Raw genomic sequence first — 24,148 nt, forward strand, 5'->3', positions numbered from 1 at the left:
CCACTTAGCATTTTAAGGAACATTCCACGTTTATTCCCATGATCTCTAGTGTTTTAAGAAGGAATGCTGTATTTTGTCAAAAGCTTTTTCAGGATGTATTTAGATAATCATATGATTTCTGTTCAGTTTGCAATGGTCAATTATGCTAATAGTTTTCCTAATATTGAACTAACCCTGCATTCCTGGTATAAAATCCTGCTTGATCATGGTGTGAAAACTTGTTGTAAACACTTTCCTAATAATTTTATTTAAAATTTTCTTTATTTTAATTCTTCCTGGTTTAGGTATCAGCACCATTCTGGTATCATAGAAGGATTTTGGCAGGTCTACTTCTTCACCTATTTTTTTCACATAGTTTATACAGAATTAAAACTATTTGTTCTTGAATATTTGGGTAGAATTCTCTTGTGAATCCACCTGGCCCTGGAGATTTTTTCTTAGGGAGTTCATTGATGGCTTGTTCAATTTTTTTCTTCTGAGATAGGATTATTTAAGTATCTAATTTCCTCTTCTTTTAACCTGGACAAATTATAGTTTTGTAAATACTCATCCATTTCAGCAAAATAGTTCTAAATTATTACTTTAATATCCTACTCATTAGTGACAAATTTACTTTTTTCATTTTTACAGTAGTAATTAGTTTTTTCTTTCTTTTTTTAAATCAAATTAACCAAAAAAACCTTGGTTTTTTCACAAAATTCATTCTTCATTTTATTTATTAGTACAACAGTTTTCTTGCTTTCAATTTTATTAATTCCACCTTTAATTTTCAGAATTTCTAATTTGGAATTTATTTGGGAATTTTTAATTTGTTCTTTCTCTTTTTTAGTTCATTGATCTCCTCTTTCTCTATTTTATTCATATAAACATTGAGAGATATAATATTTCCCCTAATAACTGCTTTGGCTGTATACCATAAGTTTTGGTAATGTCTCATTATTGTCATTGTCCTGGATGAAATCATTAATTCTTTCTATAATTTGTTGCTTGATTCACATTCACTCATTATTTAAAATGAGGTCATTTAGTTTCCAATTATTTTTAGGTCTAACTCTCCATGGCCCTTTATTACATGTGTTTTTTATTATATTGTGATCTGAAAAGGATTCTGCCTTTCTGCATTTGCTTATGGGTTTTTATGCCCATTCCTTTCTATCCCCATTCAATTTTCTCCAAAAATCTATCATATCTAAATTTTCTAACTTTCTATTCACCTCCTTAACTTACTTCTTGTTTATTTTATGATTAGATCTATCTAATTCTGAGAGAGGGAGGTTGAGGTCCCCTACCAGTAGAGTTTTGCTATGTCTTCCATAATTCATTAAGCTTCTCCTCTAAGAATTTGAATGCTATACTGTATGGTACAGACACAGTTAGTATTGCAATTACCTCACTGTCAATGGTATCTTTTAGGTAGATATAGTTTCCTTCCTTATCTCTTTTAAAGAGATCTATTTTTGCAACTACTTTCTCTGAGATAAGAATTGCTACCCCTGTTTTTATGCTTTTTAGCTGAAGCATAATATATTCTGCTCTAGCCTTTTACCTTCACTCTGTGTATATCTCTCTCCTTCAAATGTGTTTCTTGTAAGCATATATTTTAGGATTCTTGTTTCTAACTCACTCTATCTGGTTCCTTCCATTCACAGTTAGTTATAATTACTCTTTACTGCCCTCCATGCTATCTCCCTTCCATTTATATTTTTCTATCACCTTCTCCCTCCTCCCCAATGTTTTGCTTCTGCAAACCACCTCCCTCAATGTGTTCCCCCTTCTATCCACCACCCTCTTTTCTTTCCCCTTTGCCTTTTTCTCCTTCTTCCTTCCCCTGCCCCCAATTCCCCCCTCCTAATACTTGAAAGGTAAGATAAATTTCTAAATTCAACAGTGTGTGTGTGTGTGTTAATTCCTCTTTGAGTCAAATCCAATGAGATTAGGATCCCTTCTTTCCCTCTACTGCAATAGGTCCTTTGTACCTTTTCGTGTGATGTAATTTACCCTATTCAAATTCTCCCTTCCTAAAGTCTCTTTGCATTCTCCCACTTTTTAAAAATCATTCCATCAAAGTCATAGACATGAAGGTCCATACCTTCAGCCTAAGTATATTCTCTTTAATAGAGTTACAATTCTGAAGAGTTATTAGAATCTTCCTCCCAAGTAAGGATGTAACCAGTTTAATCTTATTGAAAAGCATTCTTTTCTTTTCCCATTTACCTTTTCATGTATCTTTTGAATTTCCTGTTTGAAAATCAAACTTTCTGTTCAACTTTGGTCTTTCATCAGGAAAGTTTGAAAGCCACCTATTTCATTAAATGTCCATCTTTTCTCCTGGGAAAAAAGGCTCATTTTTGCTGGATTGTGGATTCTTGGTTATAAACCAAGTTCCCTTGATCTCTGGAATATCATCTCCCAGGCCCTTTGATCTTTTAATATGGATATAGCAAGGTCCTGAATAATCCTGACTCTGGCTCCTTGGTATTTGAATTGCTTCTTCTGGAGTTTAGTCGTGATATTCCTTGGTATTTTCATTTTGGGATTCCTTACAGGAGGGGATTGATAAATTCTTTCAATAACTATTTTGCCCTCTGGTTCTAATATCAGGGAAGTTCTTAACTAAATCTAGAAGAATGGAGTCCAGGTTCTTTTTTTTGATCAAGGTTTTCAAGTAGTCCTATGATTCTTAAATTGTCTGTCCTGGATCTATTTTCTAGGTCAGCTGTTTTACCAATGAGGTTTTTTTACATTTTCTATTTTTTTAACTTTTGATTTTATTTAATATTCTTGGTTATTTCGTGAAATCATTAGCTTCTACTAATCCCGATCTATTTTTCAGAGAGATACTTTCTCCATTTAGCTTTTGCATCTCCTTTTCCATTTAATTAATTTTATTTTTAAAAGGAATTATTTTCTTTTTGCATTTGTCCAATTGTATTTTTTAAAGGATTTGTTTTCTTCTGTAATTGTTTTGTTGTAAGATGCTAATTTTCTCTTGTATTTCTTTTCCCAATTTTTCCATTTGATTTTTAACTACTTTCTGATCTCTTCTGAGAAGACTTTCTGGGCTGGAGATCAATTTATATTCTCCTCTGAAGCTTCACATATAGCATCTTTCTGTCCTCCTTTTCTGAGCTAATATCCTTATCTCCATGGTAATATTCAACAGATTTTGCTTTGCACTGGCCTTTTTTTCATTTTGGGATGTTAACTTTCTCTAGGGTCTTGTGTTGGGGGGGGGGGGGAAGCTGGTTCACAGACCTTTGACTGAGAACCCTAGAGGGCCTTGCTCACTGGGATTAGGAACTCCAGGGAGGTAACACAGTGGACCAACCAGTAAAGAATGCCAGAAGCTTTCTTTGGATTGTCTGTGAAGGGGATGTCAGCTGGCCAACTCAACCCAGTCCTCATACAACCCAGTTGCTAGGCTAGGCCCTCAGGGTTGGAAATGCCAGAGGGTCTTTCTAGATAGTCAGGGACGGTAAAGCCCTGCTACCAATACCCAGACTTTGGGGAAAAGTACAAACACCTGGGGCTGTTTCTGTGTTTGTACTGGAGAAAGTCAGGCCCTCCCACAGAATTGCTGGCGGCTTCTCTGGGAATACTGGGACTCTGTGGTTGGGGCCATCTAGACCAGCTGTGCTGGTTGCATGGATATCCTGAGAAGCTGTGCTGGAGCTCTCCCAGTCCACCCACCACACATCCACAAAGACTTCTGCTCCCACTCAGGTTAGTCCTTCACCTCACCTTGCCACCCAGGCATTGGGTCTCTGATCTCTGCCCTGGGTATGCCCATGTTCCCTCTGTGACAGACCCTGCTGGAAAATGATCTCCTCTGTTCTTTTGTGGATTCTGCTAATCTAATATCTGTTAAGAGGCAGATTCATGTTGGCTCTGAGGAAAAACCAGGAGAGCTTAAAATAGTTCAAGCTTCTCTCCACCATCTTGGCCAGAAGTCTATTAGTTCTTGTACCTTTCTTCTTCCTTCTAATACTGTACCTGATACTCCTTGGTAACATGCTTATCAGATATATGTGAGTAGTTTTCCCCTCCCTACTTCATTTTCATTTTAAATACTTTTTAATAAGCTTTCTAAGACTTATTATTCAGATAATACATTTTACTGACATGTGTTAGATATACCTCATCCCTTGTCAATTCTTCACCTTTGCAATAGTAAAAGTCTTGATTCAAATATCTAAATTGAGTTCTCACATGTTTTCTTAGTCAACTGTTCGTTTCCCATTTCTGCTTTCCCTTCTTATGGGAATCCTCTGCCATACATCAGCAGTAGTGATATAAACACCAGCTGGGCTCCAAGAGCTTTAGTTTTTTTGTTCAATTCTTTATAATGCTAAACTATACTTTTTAGGTTCCTTTGGGGGTCACAATTTCTTCCTGCACGAATCATAAAAAATAAGTCATGGTCATAGGGTTTAGCAATTCTCAGAATGCTCTCCATTACAATCCATTACATCCTGGAATGAGAGATCTCTGTTGTTTCTATCACGTCCACAAACAATTTCCTTGGTTAGACACTCTTCACAAGGAGTCTCCATCCATCACTACTCCACTTTCCCTCTATTACTGAATGACATCTTACTTGATGGACATCAACATTCTCTAGAGCCCAAACAAAGTTACTTCCTCCAGTTATAGTCTAGTTTCCCCTTCTCCAAATACCTACATCATCATCATCATCATCATTATTATTATTATTATTATTATTATTATTGTTATTATACCTATTATATCTCCCCTGATCATTCCCTTTCTTCTCTGCCATTTTTCAATCCTCAAATCTTTCTATCCTTATTCTTGTTTCTGCCTTGAAGCATATCTTCCTTTCTTTCAAGGAACACTTAAATTTCCTTTGATAATCTAAAGAATAGAAATATGCTCCTCCAATCCTTTCACCTTCTCTTCTAGAAACACACTTGAATTTGAGAAATATAAAAGCATTACATGGCACAAAAAGAAGTATATCACATGACACAAAAAATTTTCCTTGCTTTCCATACTTTCTTGAAGAAAACTCCAGTCTTTTGTCTACTTCCAGTTTGATCCCATAGTTAATCCCCTATGATCAAAATGACAAACTGTATATATGTGAACAATGCAGAATGAGATACAAATATAATTAGAATCCTTATTTTATTTTGGGTCTCATCTCCAGATTCCTCCTACTTTCCTGAATACCAGGCATTCTGCCACCATTTAAGATTCAAGCTCAAATTTATTTAGCAGTCAGACAAAACTACAAGACTAGTAGACACAATACAATGCCCATTTAAGCTAATAAAAATCCACAAACTTTATTTCACCTCACTGTCCCTTTTAGGCATTAAAGAGCCTTTGTTGTTGTTATTCACTCATGTCCAACTCTTCATATCCCATTTGGGGTATTCTTGGCAAAGATACTGGGATAGTTTGCCATCTCCTTCTTTAGCTCATTTTATAGATAAGGAATTGAGGTAACCAGGGTTATGTGACTTGCTCAGCATCACAGAGCTATGAAGTGCCTGAGGCCATATTTGAACTCAAGAAGATGAGTCTTCCTGACTCCAGGTCTGTCACTGAAGAGTTTTAATATCAGAAAGTAGACTAAAAGGCAAGAGAGTAGAAGATACAACTAATTATGGAATGAGTTCTACACACAATATTTTACCTACCTCTACTCTCCAGAACCTCCTCTCTTACTTCCTGAGTACTAGCTTCCTAGTCCCAAGTGACATACAGAGTGTCAGGATGCAAATTAAAATACTTCAACAGACTTGTGAGCCCACTGATATAAGAGTTCCCATAAATGGCACAGCCATCATGCCTTCTTATCATATGAACCTATTATCTAGTTAAGAATTTTCCTTTAGATTTCTTAACATTATGTTGGTACCAAAGAAGCACACAGACTTGTCATTTGTTGTCTCTTGCTCTCACTATTTTGACGAGTTTATCTTGTCTTTTGGTCATAAATCTCTTTTATAACTTTTATATTGCTTTTGATAACCAATTTATCATTGCTAATATATTGCAGCCTATTCATACCCATTACTCCTCTCTCTCCAAGGGCTTTTGGTGTAATTCTTTGCAAACTGCAGTATTCTGATTTACTGACATATACCATTCCTTTAAGAGTACTGGTTTTTAAAAGCTAGGGTTTTGTTTCAGAATCTTTAGATGATTGAAAGCACTGCCCAACATACTCTGTTCTTATTAATTTTGGACTCCACTTATCATCCATCTGCAGTGAGATTTAAGTGCTACAGTAAAAATAATACCAAATGTTGAGGCAGAAGACCTGCATTCAAATCTTAGTTATGTTATTCTATGGTCTTGGGTAAATCACTTTCTTCTTTGTAAAAAATGAGGGTGTTGGATTAGATTGTCTGTATGGCCCCTTAAAAAGCTAAACCTATGATGGACCAATTCTAAGAACTATCCCTCTAACTTCAATTAATGTTCTGAACGATAGGCTTGTTTTCTTTTTTTTCCCCCTCTATGAAAACTCCCTTGAGTGATTATGGATCTCATCTTGAAAGCTCTACAGATTCTAGGGCTTGATGCTATACAATGCCATCTACAAACAGGAGAATATGAAGGCTCTCACAATCCATTGAAAATCCTTCTTCCATTTGGTCTTTTCACTGAACATTTTCCTTACAGCAGCAAATATCTCTAGTGAGTTACGTTCATATTAATGATCAAAGAATCACTAAACAAAGTTTTGTTGTTAGATCTTTCTTTCTTTCTTTTTTTTTTTTTTTAGATTTTTGCAAGGCAAACGGGGTTAAGTGGCTTGCCCAAGGCCACACGGCTAGGTAATTATTAAATGTCTGAGACTGGATTTGAACCCAGGTACTCCTGACTCCAGGGCCGGTGCTTTATCCACTACGCCACCTAGCCACCCATTGTTGGATCTTTCAAGGAATCTTGTAGAATTTAGTATGCATATGACAGACATCTCATAGGAAAAGTTTTTTAAATGAAATTTTGCCATGCCAAACCATATGCTTTTCTATAATCCATAAACTGTAAGCATACTGGAATCTTGTATTTTCAATGGTTTTTAGACACAGTGTGGTAAGAGTATGGTATGGAGAGTTGAATACTTAGCTGCTTCAATGAATAGACTGATCAATCAACAAGCAATTAGTAAATATCTACTATGAGTTATCCTATGCTAGGCAAGGGGGCTACAAATACAAACAATGAACCAATACCTATTCTCAAGGATCTTACATTCTAATAGGGAGTTTAAGAAATACAAATGTAGATATATTTGGAAAATATAAAGAGGATAAATGTAACATATAAGGTTTTTAGTGAGGGAAATATTCATAGATGTGTCCCTGGGATAGATGAAGCCATTCTATGTGAAATGAAGTGGGGAGGGAATCTGTGAGCTCATCAATTTGGGTATTTCCTTCAACAATTAAGATTGCCACCCATCCATATGACTCCTATTCCTGTTCTTCTGTATACATTCCAAAAAGAGGCCTTCCTCCACATATGGCTCTTTGCCACATGCCTAGCCTACACCTCCTCTTCTGAGCATCATTTCATATTCATAAATGGTAACTCATTTATATATAGATTTAAGAGTTAAAAAACACTGAAAGGGATACTAGGATCAATGATTTAAAGCTGAGAGTTACTTTAATAATCATCAAGTCTCTATCCAATCTTATGTCTATCTCCTTCAAATTTACAAATAATGAACCTGAAGCCCAAAGAGAGTTCAATGACTCATCCAAGGTTCAGAAGTGGTTAGTAGGTAAATCAAGATATGAACTCAGGCTTCTGATTTCAAATTCAAAACCCTTTCCAGTATAACTTACTTTATATTTAAATTTGAAATATGCTATATAAATTGAAGGAGGAAGAAAACTACATTCTTAACTATGTTTTTGCTTAGGCTATTATAAGGATTAATTTACATCATGTCATCACATGTTGGCAACTAGCATTTAAAAAAAGGTTGAGGGGTGGCTAGGTGGCGTAGTGGATAAAGCACCGGCCCTGGAGTCAGGAGTACCTGGGTTCAAATCCAGTCTCAGACACTTAATAATTACCTAGCCGTGTGGCCTTGGGCAATCCACTTAACCCCATTTGCCTTGCAAAAACCTAAAATTAAATAAATAAATAAATGTTGAGTGACCTCTTGATAGTAACATTTTATTATGTAATTAATGAATGATAGTTTATGCAGATACCCAAGAATACTTAACATATTCAAAATCAACCTAAAAGGAGTCCATTTAAAAAAAAAAAGACAGGTTCAGTACTGCCATTCCAAATTTTAGATCCTATCATATGGCTTACAGGCAGGACATAATTAATGAGATCATCAAAGATGCAAAAGAGAAGGAGTACACAACTGTTATACAAATACAAGTATCTTGCCTTTTTATGTAAAGACAGAAAAGGTATACCACTTATAAAATCAGAATACTTCAACCTATTCTCATATTCACTAAAGAGATTGGGATCCTTTTACTAGTAAACTAAAGCTCTCTTAAATGACAAGTGAAATCAAGAAAAACTCAAGACAGAAATTCCCCTCCATTTGATTCATCTAGCAAACAGCACTCTTAAACAAAAGTATTCTATTGGTTTGGCAGAAGGAATCTGTTTTTAAATATCCACATGCTCAACAGTTTAACTTGGCTTGGTGTCTTCATCATACAGAATAAGTACAGAATCAATGTTTTAAAAACTTACATTTTTCTAGATTTTCTAGTAAAGGTATGTTTTTAAACTTGTTAATTCCATGCCAATGTATGGATATGTATTTTTCTCTTAAAAACTAGTTTGGCTTTTTGTTAATATGTGACTAAAATTGATACACTGAATATTCTCAATTTCAATAACTCCTCAAGCATGAAAAAGTGTATGGGATTTCCAAAATCAATACATTAGGTCAATGATTACAGAACTGCGGTATCCACAAAGGTAATATGATTTTACATCATGTGTTATAATTTCTGAATGCTAACCCCTTGCAATTTAGAGATAAATTGCCTAATACCGGGATTTACTATTTGCTGTATATTTCTCCACTTTAAAGAATATTTATTCTTTACAAAATAATCTTTTACACTTAATATACTTAATTCTTAATAGAATAATCTCATTGTTTTTGTGTAATTGTGCAACTTTTTAAAAAGTCAATATAAATTGGATATATATATACACATCACAACATATAACAGTAAAAGACATATTGGCTTTACATTATATATACATATATATATAAATATACACACACACACACACATGTGTACATGTATATTTCTATTGTACAGGTCTGACCATGTCATTCCTTTACTTAATAATCTTCTATTTCTTTCTATTGCTACTAGTATCAACTCTGAGTTGTTTTTTTTTAGGTTTTTGCAAGCCAATGGGGTTAAGTGGCTTGCCCAAGGCCACACGGCTAGGTAATTATTAAGTGTCTGAGGCCACAATTTGAACTCAGGTACTCCTGACTCCAGGGTTGGTGCTCTATCTACTGTGCCACCTAGCTGCTCCCAACTCTGACTTTTAAAGATTTTCATACCTTGGCCTCAATCTGTCTATCCAAAATTATTAAACATTATTCCTCCTACAATCCTTTATGGTCCAGTCAAACAAGCTCTCTTCTGTTCCCTACACAGCGGATTTCATCTTTCATCTTTGTGGTTTTGCTTGGAAGGCAATCCCTCCTCACTTATCAATCTTCATATATTTCCTCTCCTTATTCAGTTTATGCTCTTTACATCAGGAGTTCTTAACCCAGAGTCTTATGAACTTTTATAATTTTGATTAAAGGCTTCTTTTGTAATCCTATGTATTTTACTTTATGCACAGTATTCAACAGTATTTTGAGAACAGATTTGAAAGTCTCATCATTATTGTCACAAAAGAAAAAGGAAAAAATTAAGAATCTCAGTTCTTGGGCAGCTAGGTGGTGCAGTGGACAGAGCACTGGCCCTGGAATCAGGAGTGCCTGGGTTCAAATCTGGCCTCACACACTTAATAATTACCTAGCTCTGTGGCTTTGGGCAAGTCACTTAAGCCCATTTGACTTGCAAAAACCTTAAAAAAAAAAAAAGAATCTCAGTTCTCCATGAAATCTTTTCTGATCCTCCTAGTAGCTAGCTGATGCCTTCCTCAACTAAAAAAAAATACCTCATATGTTTTGTATAAGTTTAACACATGTTTACATATATACACATTGACTTCCTCAACAGTGTAGACTTCTTGGGAACTTTGAATTTCATTTTTGTCTCTACCTAGCAGTGCTAGAATGCATCAGACTTTCCTTCCAATTGTAACTATTTTAAATTCTCCTTTCTTCACACTCTATTACAGAATCTGTCATCAGATTTCCTCAAAAAACTTGTATGATCAGGGGTGCAAGTCACATAATGGTTTGCCTCAGTTTCCTCATCTGTAAAATGATCCAGAGAAGGAAATGGCAATGCATTTCAGATCTTTGTCAAGAAAACCCCAAATGGGTTCAAAAAGCATCAGACACAATTGAAATGACTGAACAACAGCTCCTTTTAAAGTTCAGGCAGGAGAGGGGTGGAGCCAAGATGGCAACAAGAGAGGATCCTCTCTTAGGCACTGTCTCATAAAACTTCTAAACTAAGGATTTTTAACTAAATTTTCGAGAGACAGAACCCACAAAGGGACCCAATGAGGCAGTTCTCCTACTCAAGGTAACCTGGAAAAGAGCAGAAAGGCTCTGCTCCCCGGGGTCAGAGGGGCAGCCCGCCAGAGGGGTGGCCCGCCAGAGCCAAAGAACTTCAGCCTCCCAGAGGCAGCCCCAGGTCACAGCAGCGGGGGAGTCTCCTGAGCTGCACCCTGGGGAGCACCAGGCACAAAGTGGGGGAACAGCGGGGGACCTCTGCCAGAGCGAGCATGTGAAGTCCAGCCCTCAGGGCACACAGAGAGTCTTTCCACAGCCCAGATCCAGGAACAGAAGCAGGCGGAGGCGGTAAGCAGGAGCCCCCAGGGCATGAGTCCATTGAGCTGAAGGAGGGGAGTGAAGAGAGAGACTGCAGAGCTCTGTCCTCTGCCTCTGGAACAGGACTCTGGGGCTCTGACCACATTCCGATCCTGATCCCAGTCTAGGCCCCCCACAGAACAGCAGGCCTCCCCCACCTCAGCCCCATGGCAGAGGGGGGCGTTTATGGTCATTCACAGACCAGGAGGGAGGACAGAGCCTCACACACTGAGACCCTTGTGGGGCTGTCCCAAAAGCTCAGGAAGCACCCCAAAACCAGGCTCAGTCTGGGAAAATGAGCAAGCAGAGAAACAAGAGGAACACCATTGAGAAATATTTTGCCTGTGAGCCCAAGAAGGATCAAAATATTCAGTCTGAAGATGAGGAAGCACACGCTCCTGCATCTAAAGACTCCAAGGAAAACAGAAATTGGGCTCAGGCTATGACAGAGCTCAAAAAAGACTTTGAAAATCAAATAAGGGAGTTGGAAGAAAACCTGGGAAAAGAAAGGAGAGAGATGCAGGAAAAACATGAAAATGAAGTCAGCAGCTTAGTCAAGGAAATCCAAAAATTGCTGAAGAAAATAGCATGCTAAAAACCAGCTTAGGTCAAATGGATAAAAGAGTTCAAAAAGTTACTGAGAAAAATGCTTTAAAAAGCAGAATTGGTCAGATGGAAAAAGAGATAAGAAAACTCTCTGAGGAGAACAAATCCTTCAGACAAAGAATAGAACTCAGGGAGATTGATGAATTTACAAGAAATCAGGACTCATTACTTCAAAACCAAAAGGATGAAAAATTAGAAGAAAATGTGAAACATCTCACTGAAAAAACAACTGATATGGAAAACAGATTTAGGAAAGACAATTTAAAAGTTATTGGAATACCTGAAAGTAATGATCAGGAAAAGAGCCTTGACATCATTTTCAAAGAATTACTACAGGAAAATTGCCCTGATATCCTAGAAGCAGAGGGCAAAATAGAAATGGAGAGAATCCACCGATCCCCCCGAGAAAGAGATCCCAAAAAACCAACCCCTAGGAATATTATAGCCAAGTTCCAGAACTCACAAGTCAAAGAGAAAATATCCAATTCAAATATCGTGGAGCTGCAGTCAGGATCACACAGGACTTAGCAGCAACTACATTGGAAGCTCGTAGGGCTTGGAATATATTATAGCAGAAGGCAAAAGAGCTTAGAATGCAGCCAAGAATCATTCTTCCAGGGAAAAAGATGGACTTTCAATGAACCAGGGGAATTTCAAATGTTCCTGTTGGAATGGCCAGAGCTGAACGAACAGAAGGTTTGATCTTCAAATACAGGACTCAGGTGAAGCATAGAGAGTGGAAGAGAAGGGGAAAATATGAGGGACTTAATGATGATGAACTGCATGTATTCCTGTATAGAAGAATGACACTGATAATACTCATTATGAACCTTCTCAGTTAATAGAGCAGGTAGAAGAAGCTTTTATAGATGAAGCACAGGAGAAAGCTGAATTTGAAGATAAATTATGGTATAAAAATGGAGTCAATAGAAAAAAGGGAAATGTAATGGGAGAAAGAAAAAGGAGAGAGGGAATAGGCCAAGATATTTCATATAATAAGATTTTTCTGTATTACAATGAACTATTGCAATGATATGGAAGGGGGGAAGCCAAGGGGGAATGAGGGAATCTTCGCTCTCATCAGAGGTGGCTAGGAGAAGAAACAGCATATATACTCAATGGGGTATAGGCATCTGGAGTAAGAAGGAGGGGGGGAGCAGGGGGAAGGGGTGGGTGATGTGAGTGATGGAGGAGAGGATGGACCATGGGGGTAAAGTGGTCAAATATAACACATTTTCTTTTTTACTTCTTGCAAGGGGCTGGGTTGGATGGCCTGTCTGGGACCATAGGGCCAGGTGGATGTTGGGCCTAAGGGGTGGTATGGGGGCCGGGGCCTCTTGGCCCCAGGACCAGGGATCTGTCTGCTGCGCCACTCAGCTACCCTACAGCAGAGTCAGAGTGAAAGGAGAGAGAAAATATAGTACATGGTAGTGGAGAAATACGAAAGGAAGGAGTTGCGATAAGCAATGGCAACGGTGGAAAAATATGGAAGTAACTTTTGTGATTGACTTATTATAAAGAATATGATCCACCTGCAACAGAATTGGTGTTGGAACACAGACTAAAGCACATTTTTTATTATTATTATTTGGGGAGGATGCAGGGCAAATGGGGCTGGGTGGCCTGCCTGGGGCCGCATAGCAGGGTAATCGTTGGGTGTCTGAGGCCGGATTTGGATCTGGGTGCTCCTGGCTCAAGGGCCAATGCTCTGTCTGCCATCCAGCTGCCCCTACTATTATTACTATTTTATTTTAGGTCTTTTTTTTTCTTTTTATGGTTTTTGCAGAGCAGTGGCGTTGGGGTGGCTTGCATGTCACACAGTTGGGTAATTGTCGGGTGTACGGGGCAGATATGGGCTCCTGCCTCCAGGGCTGGTGCTCCGTCCACTGCACCACCTGGCCATACCTACAATTATTACTATTATTTTTTTAATTTTAATATTTTTTTCTTTCCCCTTTACTTTATCGCTCAAGCGAGCCTATATTTTTTGGGAGGAGGGAGTATTTTGTTTACTCTTAAACAAGAATATTTTATTAATGTATAAAAAAAATTTGTACAAAATGAGAATAAATATTAAATTAAAAAAAGTTCAAGCAGGGGCGGCTAGGTGGTGCAGAGTTCACATCCGGCCTCACTTAATAAAGACCTAGCTGTGTGGCCTTGGGCCAGTCACTTAACCCCATTGCCTTGCAAAAACCTAAAAAAAAAGTTCTAGTACTCTTCCCAAAGCTAATCCTCTTGTGATGGGAGGATAACCCGTCTGAAAGCAGGAATGTACCTCTGCCTCTTAGACCATGACATCTGGAGTGAGTCCGCTTTACTCCTCTGGGTCGGGGGCCAGGTAGAATTCAGAAGGGCTGGGGGTGGTCCTGGAGGGAGCAGTGGGGTAAGTGACTGGCCCAAGGTCACAGGGCTGGTGAGAATCAAGTGTCTGAGGTTGGATTCGAACTCCCGCCCCATCCCTAGCTTCCTTCTGAGAACACAACACAAGCCTTTTCTGATCTCCCTCTCCGGCTTCCTTTGTACCTGCTCATAGGGGTCCCTCGTGTCCCCCCCCAGAGGCCAGATGGATGGGTGGATGTGGACGGATGGATGAAGCGGGTTGAAATCCAACTCCTGCAAGTCCCTAATTTGAGCTTTTCCTGTTAAAAACAGTTATAATTCATGATGATGATGATGAAGGCGTGTGGGAAGGAAGTCGGGAATGAGGGGACTGGCGCCCCCCCCCCGCCCTGCGCACATGCGCAGAGGGCGGCGGCGCGACCCGGCGCAGCCCCCGCCCCCGGCGCCGCCCAGGCCGCGGCTCTTCCCGCCGGGCCCCTCGCGCGGCCCAGGCCCAAGGGCAGAGTTCGCGGGGCGGAGGCCCGAAGCGGGTGCCCCGGGGTCAGGGGGGGCCGACCCGGAAGACCCCGGCGGGACTTCAGCTTTTTTTAAATGTTTGCTTTAAAATGTCTCCCTTCCGCGGGGCCGCGCCCGAAAGCCCGGCAGTGACCTAACCTTGGCCCCACTTCCTTTCCCCCTCTCCCCACCCCCCCCTTCCCCAGGCCCCGGAGCGCGCACGCGCACCTCCCCCGCCCCCCAAGGCCGGGGCTGAGGGAGGGCGCCACGGAGCGGCCCTTTCCCTTTCCAATCGAAGCCCATCCCCAACCCGCGGGCGCCCCGCCGCCACAGACAGGGGAGGGCGGCCCCGGAGGCCACAGAGCCCGCGCACCGCCGGCCCCTTTTACTCACACGGGGCAGCTGTCATAGACGCCGAAGCCGCGCCTCTTCCGCCCCGCCCCGCCCCGCCCCGCCCCTCCGCGCAGGCGCAGGCGCCACTCCTCCGGGAAGTTCCTTTCCGCGAGGGGGCGGGGCCTCCGAAGCGCGCCGGAGGGGTGAGAGGGCGAGGCGAGAGGGGCGTGGCCTCCGTCCCTGCGGACGTGGCTCGTGGCACCGGCAGCGCGCACATGCGCAGAAAGCAGCTCGCGCTGGCCGAGGCTGGCTTTGGGCAGCGCGGGGGCGGGGACTGGTTGGAGGGAGCCAGGCCCCTGGTGGGCGAGGGAGGGTCTGTGCGGCCGGGGGAAAAGAAGCAGCGTGGTGCGTTATCCTTGGCTGTGGCGGCTAGGAACAATGATTTTGGAAGCAAACATCCCCAAGGGACCAATAATTCCTTTCTGGGCTCTGGGTAGTACTCTGGCCTGAGTTAATCCCTCATTAACTCCTGCTGGAGGCCGCCTGACCCCCAGCCCATCCTGGAAGGCTGGAGAGGGGCGTGATGGGTGCCCATCCTTCCGATGAGCTGGCTTAAAGTGCCATATGAGCACAGACTGTCCAGGATTGTCTAGTATTACACCCACGTGAATTGTACTTGGACATAAAAATGATAAAAGTAGCTCCCAGAGAACTTGGGGGGAGGGTCTGCAAGTATTCTCTCTACTTCCTTTTAAGGGGAGAAACTGAGGCTGGGGTGAAGTCATCTTGTCAGATCAGAGTCAGGACTCAAACCTTTCCAAAATATACTGGGCAGACACCAGACAAGATGCCTAAAGCCCCCATGTGATTTAGGGATTGAAAAAATAATAAATCTTAATAATAATAATAACAAAATTTAAAAAAGAAAAATAATTTTAAAAAAAAGAAAACATTTTTTTAAAAAAGACCTCTGAGGTCAACTAATTCCAACCCCTTATTTATTGGTGAAAAAACCGGAATCCAGAAGGGAAATTATTTGCTGAAGATCACACATAAAATATTAAAGAATTATGCCTTTGATATATGCACATATTCTGAATCCACATTCTACTATATTTATAAACCTGTTTGACGGGCACTTTACTCTGGACTTTAGTTTCCTCAGCTCTAAAATGAAGGATTTTGATTAGCTAATACTTAAATTGTCTTCCATCTCTAAGGATTTTGATTAGATAATACCTAAATTATCTTCCATCTCTTAAGTATGACATCATGTGAATTTATTGGTGTTCAGTCATTTCCAAGGCTTTGTGTCTCTGTTTGGCAGAGATACTGGAGAGGTTTGCCCTTTCCTCCTCCAGTTCATATTACACACATGAAGAAGCTGAGTCAAATATGGTTAAGTGATTTGTCCAGGCTCACACAACTAGTAGTAGCAAAGGCTGGTTTGAACTCAGATCTTCCTGACTCCAGATACAAGATACAATGCCACCTAGCTGCCCTTGTCATAAATTATTAAAATGCAAAAGTCAGGGGCAGCTTGGTGTCACAGTGGATAGATCACCGGCCCTGGAGTCAGGAGTACCTGAGTTCAAATTCAGCCTCAGACACTTAATAATAATGACCTAGCTGTGTGGCCTTGAGCAAGCCACTTAACCCATTACCTTGCAAAAAAAAAATGCAAAAGTCAAGATCGACAAGATATTGTGAGAAGGAGCATTATAAAGCCCCCCTTTTAATTCAAGAAACATTTACTAAGTTCCTCCTATGTGGAAGAAGAGCAAGTTTAATTCTGTCCCAGGAAACATGTCCTTTGAAAAATAAATACACAGGACCTAGATAGTGAAGAAGTCAGGAAGTTGCCTGAGCTCTCCCAAGTTTACCTAGGAAACAACATTAAATCAAGCCTCTAAACAGATTCTGGAGATGGAGATGGAGTGAAACAATTTTCTAGCTTAAGATAATTTAGAAGGAGCTTGGAAAAAGTCTGTCTCACTTGTATTAAACAGGAATCCAGCCTAGTGCAGATGGGGTCCAAGCAAGCTGGCCTGGCCCTTAGTCACTGCACCAATCAGCAACTTAAGCCCCATGGTCCTGGCTCAGGAGGCCAGTGCCATAGCAGGCCAACTGGACAGCTGCAACCTCAGCCCAGAAGGCAAACTGCCAGCTTCAGGACCCCAAGTCAGCTGGTGCAATTAGGCTGAGTCACCTCAGTATGGTAGGTATGCTGGCAGCTTCTGAGGCCCTAGCACAGAAAGCCAGTGACTAGACCCCTGACCCTCAGTGTAAGAAGCTTGTGCCCCTGTGCCACAGGAGCTCATCTTTAAAAGTCACAAAATAGACTTAAAAAATTTAACAAAAAGCTAGAAAAAGAGCCCTGACCTTAGAAAGCAACTATGGTGACAGGAAAGTTCAAAAACACAAACTCAGAAGAGCTTCAAAGGGGAAAATGAACTGGTATCAAACTCAAACTTTCTTGAAAGCTCAAATAAGATTTTAAAAGAAGACAAGAGAGGTAAAAGAAAAATTGGGAAAAGAAATGAGAGTTATGCAACAGAGAGACAAAGACTTGGAACAAAAACTGACTGAAAAAAAATTCCTTAAAAAATACAATTGAAGGGTGGCTAGGTGGCGTAGTGGATAAAGCACCGGCCCTGGAGTCAGGAGTACCTGGGTTCAAATCCGGTCTCAGACACTTAATAATTACCTAGCTGTGTGGCCTTGGGCAAGCCACTTAACCCCACTTGCCTTGCAAAAACCTAAAAAAAAAAAAATACAATTGACCAAATGGGTGAAAAAATGCACTGAAGAAAATGTTCCTTTAAAAGTAGAATTGGATGGGGCAGCTAGGTGGTGCAGTGAATAAAACACCAACCCTGGAGTCAGGAGTACCTGAATTCAAATCCAACCTCAGACACTTAATAATTACCTAGCTGGGTGGCCTTGAGCAAGCCACTTAACCCCATTTGTCTTGAAAAACCTAAAAAAAAAAAAAAAAAAAGTAGAATTGGTCAATGGAAAAGGAGATACAAAAGCTAACTGATGAAAATAATTCCTTAAAAATTAGAATTGAGCGAGCAAAGTGAATGACTCTATGAGAGAATGAGTAAAATAAAATTCTAAATGAAAAAAATGAGAGAAAATATAAAATGTTTCATTGGAAAGGGAATTGACCTGTAAAAATAGATGTGAAAAGATAATTGAAGAATTATTGCCTAGTGGGTAGCTAGGTAGCTTAGTGGATAGAGAGCACTGGCACTATAGTCAAGAGGACCTGCTTTCAAATCCAGCCTCAGACACTTAATACTTCCTTAGCTATGTGACCTTGACTTTTGCCTTGCAAAAATTAAAAAAAAAAGAATTATTGGACTATCTGAAAGCCATGATTAAAAAAAAAAAGAGCATGGTCAGTATCTTTCAAGAAATTATCAAGGAAAGCTACCTCAATATCCTAGAACCAGAGAGTAAAATTGTAAATGGTAATCACCTGCTGAAAGAGATCCCAAAATGCAAGCTCTAAGAATATTGTAGCCAAACTCCAGAATTATCAGGTCAAGAAGGAAATACTGCAAACAGTCATGGAAGGCTTTGAATGCATTCCAGAAGGCAAAGGAACTCGGAATACAACTAAGATTCAATTACCCAGCAAATTTGAGAATACTCAATAAGGGGAAAAGGTCAACATTCAATGAAATAGGGGACTTTCAAACTGATCCAACCATTCTGGAGAGTAATTTGAAACTATACCCAAATATACCCAAAGGATAATCAAACTGTGCATACCCTTTGATCCAGCAGTACCACTACTAGCTCTGTATCCCAAAGAGATCATAAAAAAGGGAAAAGGACACACATGTACAAAAATATTTGTAGCAGCTCTTTTTGTGGTGTCAAAGAATTGAAGGAATGTCTATCAATTGGGTATATGAATGTAATAGAATACTATTCTACAGATGAGCAGGCTGAATTCAGAAAAATCTAGAAAGATGAACTGATGCTGAGTGAATTGCATAGTGACCAGGGGAACATTGTATACTGTAACATCAACATTGTGCAATGATCAACTATGATAGACTTAGTTCTTCTCAGCAATACAATGATCCAAGATAATTCCAAAAGACTTATGATGGAAATTGCTATTCACATTCAGAGAAAGAATTGTGGAGTCTGAATGCAGATGGAAGTATACTATTTTCATTTGCTTTGTTTTTTGTTTTTTCTTTCTCATGGTTTCCCCTTTTGTTCTGATACTTTTTAACAACATGACTAACGTGAGAATATCCTTAACATAATTGTACATGTATCATCTAAAAGAATAAAGAAAATTAAATATACAACATATACAAACTAAAAAGTCAAGAAATCGAGCATATATTAGACAAATATATTACCTGACATAGAAGAAGCACATAAGATAAAGCAAATTAAATATAGTGATTATAAATCATAAACACCTAGGTGGGGCAGTAGATATATGGCAGAGCCTGGAGTTAGGAAGACCTGGGTTCAAATGTGGCCTCAAACACTCAGGAGCTATTCGATTCTGGACATGTTACTTAAGCCTGTTTGCCTCAGTTTTTGCTTCTGTGAAATGAGCTGGAGAAGGAAATGGCAAACCACTCTAGTATCTTTGCCAAGAACACAACAGATGGGATCATAAAGAGTTGGATACAAAATGAAAATGATTGAACAACCAAATTATGACCCATTCTCCATGGCTTAGCTACAATATGTTTTAGATTTTTAAATCTCATAATAATAGAGTTAAGTGAGACCTCCTTCCAGTTTTCTCTTTTAAGTTCAGTCAAGAAATTCAGGATTTATTACTAAAATTTGGACATTTAAGTTAAATGATGATGATCCCACCATTAGATAATAGTTGTAGGAAAGAAGGATCATGTGAGATTTACTTGTGATTTTTTTTTATCATATTCACTTAAAGGGTCTAAGACTAATGCTTTAAACTTGAACAGTAAAATCAAGGACAAATGATCATGCTAGTAGATTATACTTTAAAACTAGTTGCTTTTATGGTTCAAGAGGTCCTGAATTTGCCCCTTAACTTTGGATTGTTAAAGGAATAAAATAGCCCAGCTAGGAGCCAAAAAAGACTAAATTAGGGAATCCCTTCATCCTAAATCAGTTACTGAAGTTATGAAGGAGTACAGAAAAATAATTAAAAGGATACTAGCTTATGAAATATTTAATCAACTCACAGGACTTACCACTGCAGGATATTTAGAGAAAAGCCTATTTAATTCCCTAAATGGATTAAATGCTACAGAGTATGAATAAAGACCAGGGTCCTCTAGATAGTTAGCATCAAGGATCAAATGAGAATAAACAGCAATCTCCCTTCTCAACAAGCAGAGTTCAATGACCATCTAGGAGGGAAAAGACACATCTTTATGGTACCCTACGTGCAAGATTCAACTTCATATAGAGGGTATAGTACACTCCTGAATTTTTACCCTTGATTCTTGCCAAAGATAGCACAGGAACATAGAAGCACTACCAGTTCCCTTCAAATCAATATTATTATTATAATCACTTGGATTAGGATGAAACCATTATTCAAAAAAAAAAAGAAACAGTCCCTAGGCTATAGTTAATCATTTAAATAAGAATTAACCCAAGTCAGGAGAAGGAATTAGGAAGCCCTCCAAAGACAGATTTATTTTTCTGGATTTGAACTTTCCACCTATTATTTTAAAAAAAAATTTTATTGATCTTTGTTTTTACCTCACCTTTGTTCCTCAATATATTCCTTCTCCTTTCCCTTCCAAAGAACTCTCCCTTATAGAAAAATAATTTTTTTTAAGGAAGAAGGGGAAACAACTCTACAGCAAAGAGACTAGATCAACTAAATCTGACATTATTTCATATTTCACACTCATAGTCCCTTCCCTTTACAAAGAAGGGAGGGAAGAAAGGAAGTTCTCCTTACTTTTAAAATAGCTAGTAGATAGCTGGAGTTGGAGTTAGGACAGACCTGAGTTCAAATTCAGTCTCAAGATACTTACTAGCTGTGTGACCCTGGGCAAGTCACTTAACCCTGTTTGTCTCATTTGCTCCATCTGTAAAATAGAGATAATAATACTTCATAGGATTGTTGTGAGGATCAAATGACAGAATATCTGTATAAAAGCACTTGGCTGTAATTGCTGTTGTCTAGACTCTTTCTGATCCCATTTGTGATTTTTCTTGGCAGAGATACTGAAGTGGTTTGCCATATACTGAAGTGGTTTGCCATCTCCTTCTCCAATTCATTTTATAGATGAGGAAACTGAGGCAAACAGGATGCTAAGTATCTGAGACTGGATTTGAACTCAGGTTTTCCTCACTCCAGGCTTGGCACTCACTTAATAAATGCTTATTTATACATTTTATTTTATTAAGAAGTTAGAAATAAATATACCCACTATAAAGAATAGAAAAAAGACTATATTTTTCAAAATGAACCTTTATTAAGTAGAGTTTGAAGTCATTTTAATATATACAGTGTCCCAGAGCAGTCCTTCAAATTACCCAGGCTAACATGGACAGAAATGTTCCATATTAAATCCATCACAATGGTTCCAAAAGTTGTCTTTGTCTCCTTCTGAATTATGTTCTGTTCTCTTCTGTGTATTTTTTTAATGTTTCATTGACTATGCTTTTTTTTCCCCCTTCTTTTTTCATCATCATTATAAATACCTTTCAAACTCTTCCCCAGAAAATTAAAACATTCCCAAATAGGGGGCGGCTAGGTGGTGCAGTGGATAGAGCACCAGTCCTGGAGTCAGGAGTACCTCAGTTCAAACCTGCCTCAGACACTTAAAAATCTAGCTGTGTGGCCTTGGGCAAGCCACTTTAAGCCCATTGCCTTGCAAAAAAACCAACAAAAAAAAAAAATCCCAAATTGGAAGGCTTCATCTGGAACTAGGACCTACAAAGATCCCATTTCCTCCTTCCCCTACCCAGACCACCCCTCCCAACTTTTCCTGTCAAGGTCCCCTTCCCCTTTTTAATTCCTGGCCTGAAATTGAACCCATGTCATCTTCCCTGCCAAAAATCCCCCCTTCACTCTGACCCTTAGACTCACACCAAAAATGTCAACATCGTGGATAATTCCAATGACTCTTCTTTTGGGACAGACATCCCCATGCATCCCAAGGACTCCTGGATTTGACCAGCTGCACTATAGTTCTACCCTTAGGGGCTCCAGGTATTTCCATCCATCTTGTAGCTCTACTCTCCTAAATGTATTCTTCACTATTTAGAGTGGGGGTGTCTTGAAATCAGAATATTTCCTTTTTTTCTTTGAAAAGTGTTTGGCTTCATATAGTCAGGCAAAATCATTCATACTCTGACCATGTCTGAAAATATGTGTCTCATTCTGCTTTGCTAATCTAATGTCCCCCTGAAATAAGGAAGCATAATTTATGCTCAGTTTTCTGGAGTTGTGATTGGCCATTGTTTTCTTTTATATTATTGTTGTCATTGTACAGATTTTTCTCCTGGTTCTACTCACTTCACTCTGTATCAGTTTATATAAGTCTTCTCAGGTTGTACCATTTTTTTTTTAAGTTTCATTTTTTTTTGCAAGGCAAATGGGGTTAAGTGACTTGCCCAAGGCCACACAGCTAGGTAATTATTAAGTGTCCAAGACCAGATTTGAATTCAGGTAATCCTGACTCCAGAGCCAGTGCTCTAGCCACCCCAGTACCACTTCTTTTGATGAAATAATATTCCATTACATTTACATGCCATAATTTGTTCAGCCTTTCCACAACTGATGAATACCCATTTAAATTCCAAAAAGTGTCAGTATAAAATGTTTTTTGGGGGATGGATCCTTTCCCTATATTCTGTGTGCCTCTTTGAGGTACCTGCCTGCTTTTTAAGTAGCTTTCCCCCTCATTCCATCCTCTGCAATTATAAAGCCACCACACTAGTTACAGTCCCCATCACTTACTGGGTTACTGATTTTGGCTTCCTGCTTCTAATCTCTTCCTAACCTACCCATCCTACACCAACTGCCCAATAATCTTCCTAAAGCATAGGAGTGCCTTCTGCTCCTGCTCAAAGTTCTGACCCAAATCACTTCAATGATTCCCTCAGTTAAAATCCTTTACAAATTGTTGTTTTCTTCTCAGATTTATCCTTCACTATTCCTGTCTATGAACTCATCCAAACTGTTCTCCTCACACTTACTGCCCTACCCTAGGTCCTTTGTGTACAAACCTATTTCCAACTCTTCCACTCCACTTGATTTATATGATCATTTCAGAAGGCTAATTGTCCTTCAATTATAAATGTTCTTTAGCTCAAAAGTTTCTTTTTCCACAGTTCTCTTAGTGAGAGATAAATTTACTTGCCTAGGGACCCATAAGAGGCAGAACTGAGCCTAAGTTTTCTTGCTCCAGAACCAGGAACTCAAATCATTCCCCTTGGCTGACTCTAATCAAGTGGATAATAATCACTGAATAAATATTGTAAGAATATTCATATGTTCCCTCCCATTTTCAAGAATCTTGCTGTAAAACTTTCGATAAATGGAATAACCAATCCCAATTTATCCACTTTCATTCAAATTTGATATTCCCTTTTCCCCATTCCAATATTTCCAAACTAATTTTTTAAATTGATAAATTTCATTTCAACATAGTATTCAAATTCACAACTGGAATGGTGCTATCCCCCCATGAAAAGTTAATAAAACAATACAAAAGAGTGACTGGAATTTACACTTTGGTAATTTTGCCTTTGGTAAAAGAAGTTGCCCCTTCCCTGTAAGAGAAAGACCAGAGCAGCATGTGGACTTACACTACCCAGAAGATACCACAGACATCACACTCATGACCAGTCAGGGTTTGCCCAACACCATTCACAAATACAAAACTCTAATCCAGATCCTGAGGCTGATAATTTAAGTAAATCTATGGAAATGCTAAAAGCAGTAAAGAAATAAGTTAAATTCTAGGGGCAGCTGGGTGGCAAAATGGATAAAACACTGGCCCTGGAGTCTGGATTACCTGAGTTCAAAACCAGCCTCAGACACTTAATAATTACCTAGCTATGGGGCCTTGGGCAAGCCACTTAACCCCATTGCCTTGCAAAAACCTTAAAAAAAAAAAGTTAAATTCTAATTAGTTCAAAAGATGACTCCCATAAAGTTGTCACATGCATTCAAATTCACACTATGCAAAGTAATTGCCCACTTTGCTAATTGGTTCTAATCTAATGGAAAAGTGCAGAGTAAATTCAAATAATGCAACCACTTCACTATTTAGCCAGACCTAGGTATCCCTTGGATTATGCTCAAGGGGTAAACCCAAAGGAAAAGAGAAATTCTAAAGTCCAATTAGAGCATGAGGGGATAAAATGTCCAGACCACAGGGA

The 24,148-nt window shown here is 39.3% G+C and overlaps 2 protein-coding genes across 13 annotated transcripts in view; one reads left to right on the top strand and one right to left on the bottom strand.

Annotated features, from left to right (window-relative positions):
* MMAA (metabolism of cobalamin associated A) overlaps positions 1 to 14,886 on the bottom strand; it is a 53,413-nt gene extending 38,527 nt beyond the window's left edge. Inside the window, exon 1 of one of the 3 annotated variants that reach the window (XM_074229211.1) lies at positions 14,825 to 14,886. The gene's annotated coding sequence lies outside the window, so the exon portion shown is untranslated. Of the gene's footprint in view, positions 1 to 14,119; positions 14,311 to 14,824 lie in introns of those variants that run through there. The other 2 variants (XM_074229210.1, XM_074229208.1) reach the window with 2 other exon arrangements.
* Positions 12,296 to 24,148, top strand: part of ANAPC10 (anaphase promoting complex subunit 10) — a 694,704-nt gene continuing 682,851 nt past the window's right edge. For all 10 annotated transcript variants that reach the window (XM_074229216.1, XM_074229212.1, XM_074229215.1 and 7 more), the window contains exon 1: positions 12,296 to 12,315. The gene's annotated coding sequence lies outside the window, so the exon portion shown is untranslated. The remainder of the gene's footprint in view (positions 12,316 to 24,148) is intronic.

This window comes from Macrotis lagotis, chromosome 3 (assembly GCF_037893015.1).
Source record: "Macrotis lagotis isolate mMagLag1 chromosome 3, bilby.v1.9.chrom.fasta, whole genome shotgun sequence".
Taxonomy (NCBI): Eukaryota; Metazoa; Chordata; class Mammalia; order Peramelemorphia; family Peramelidae; genus Macrotis; species Macrotis lagotis.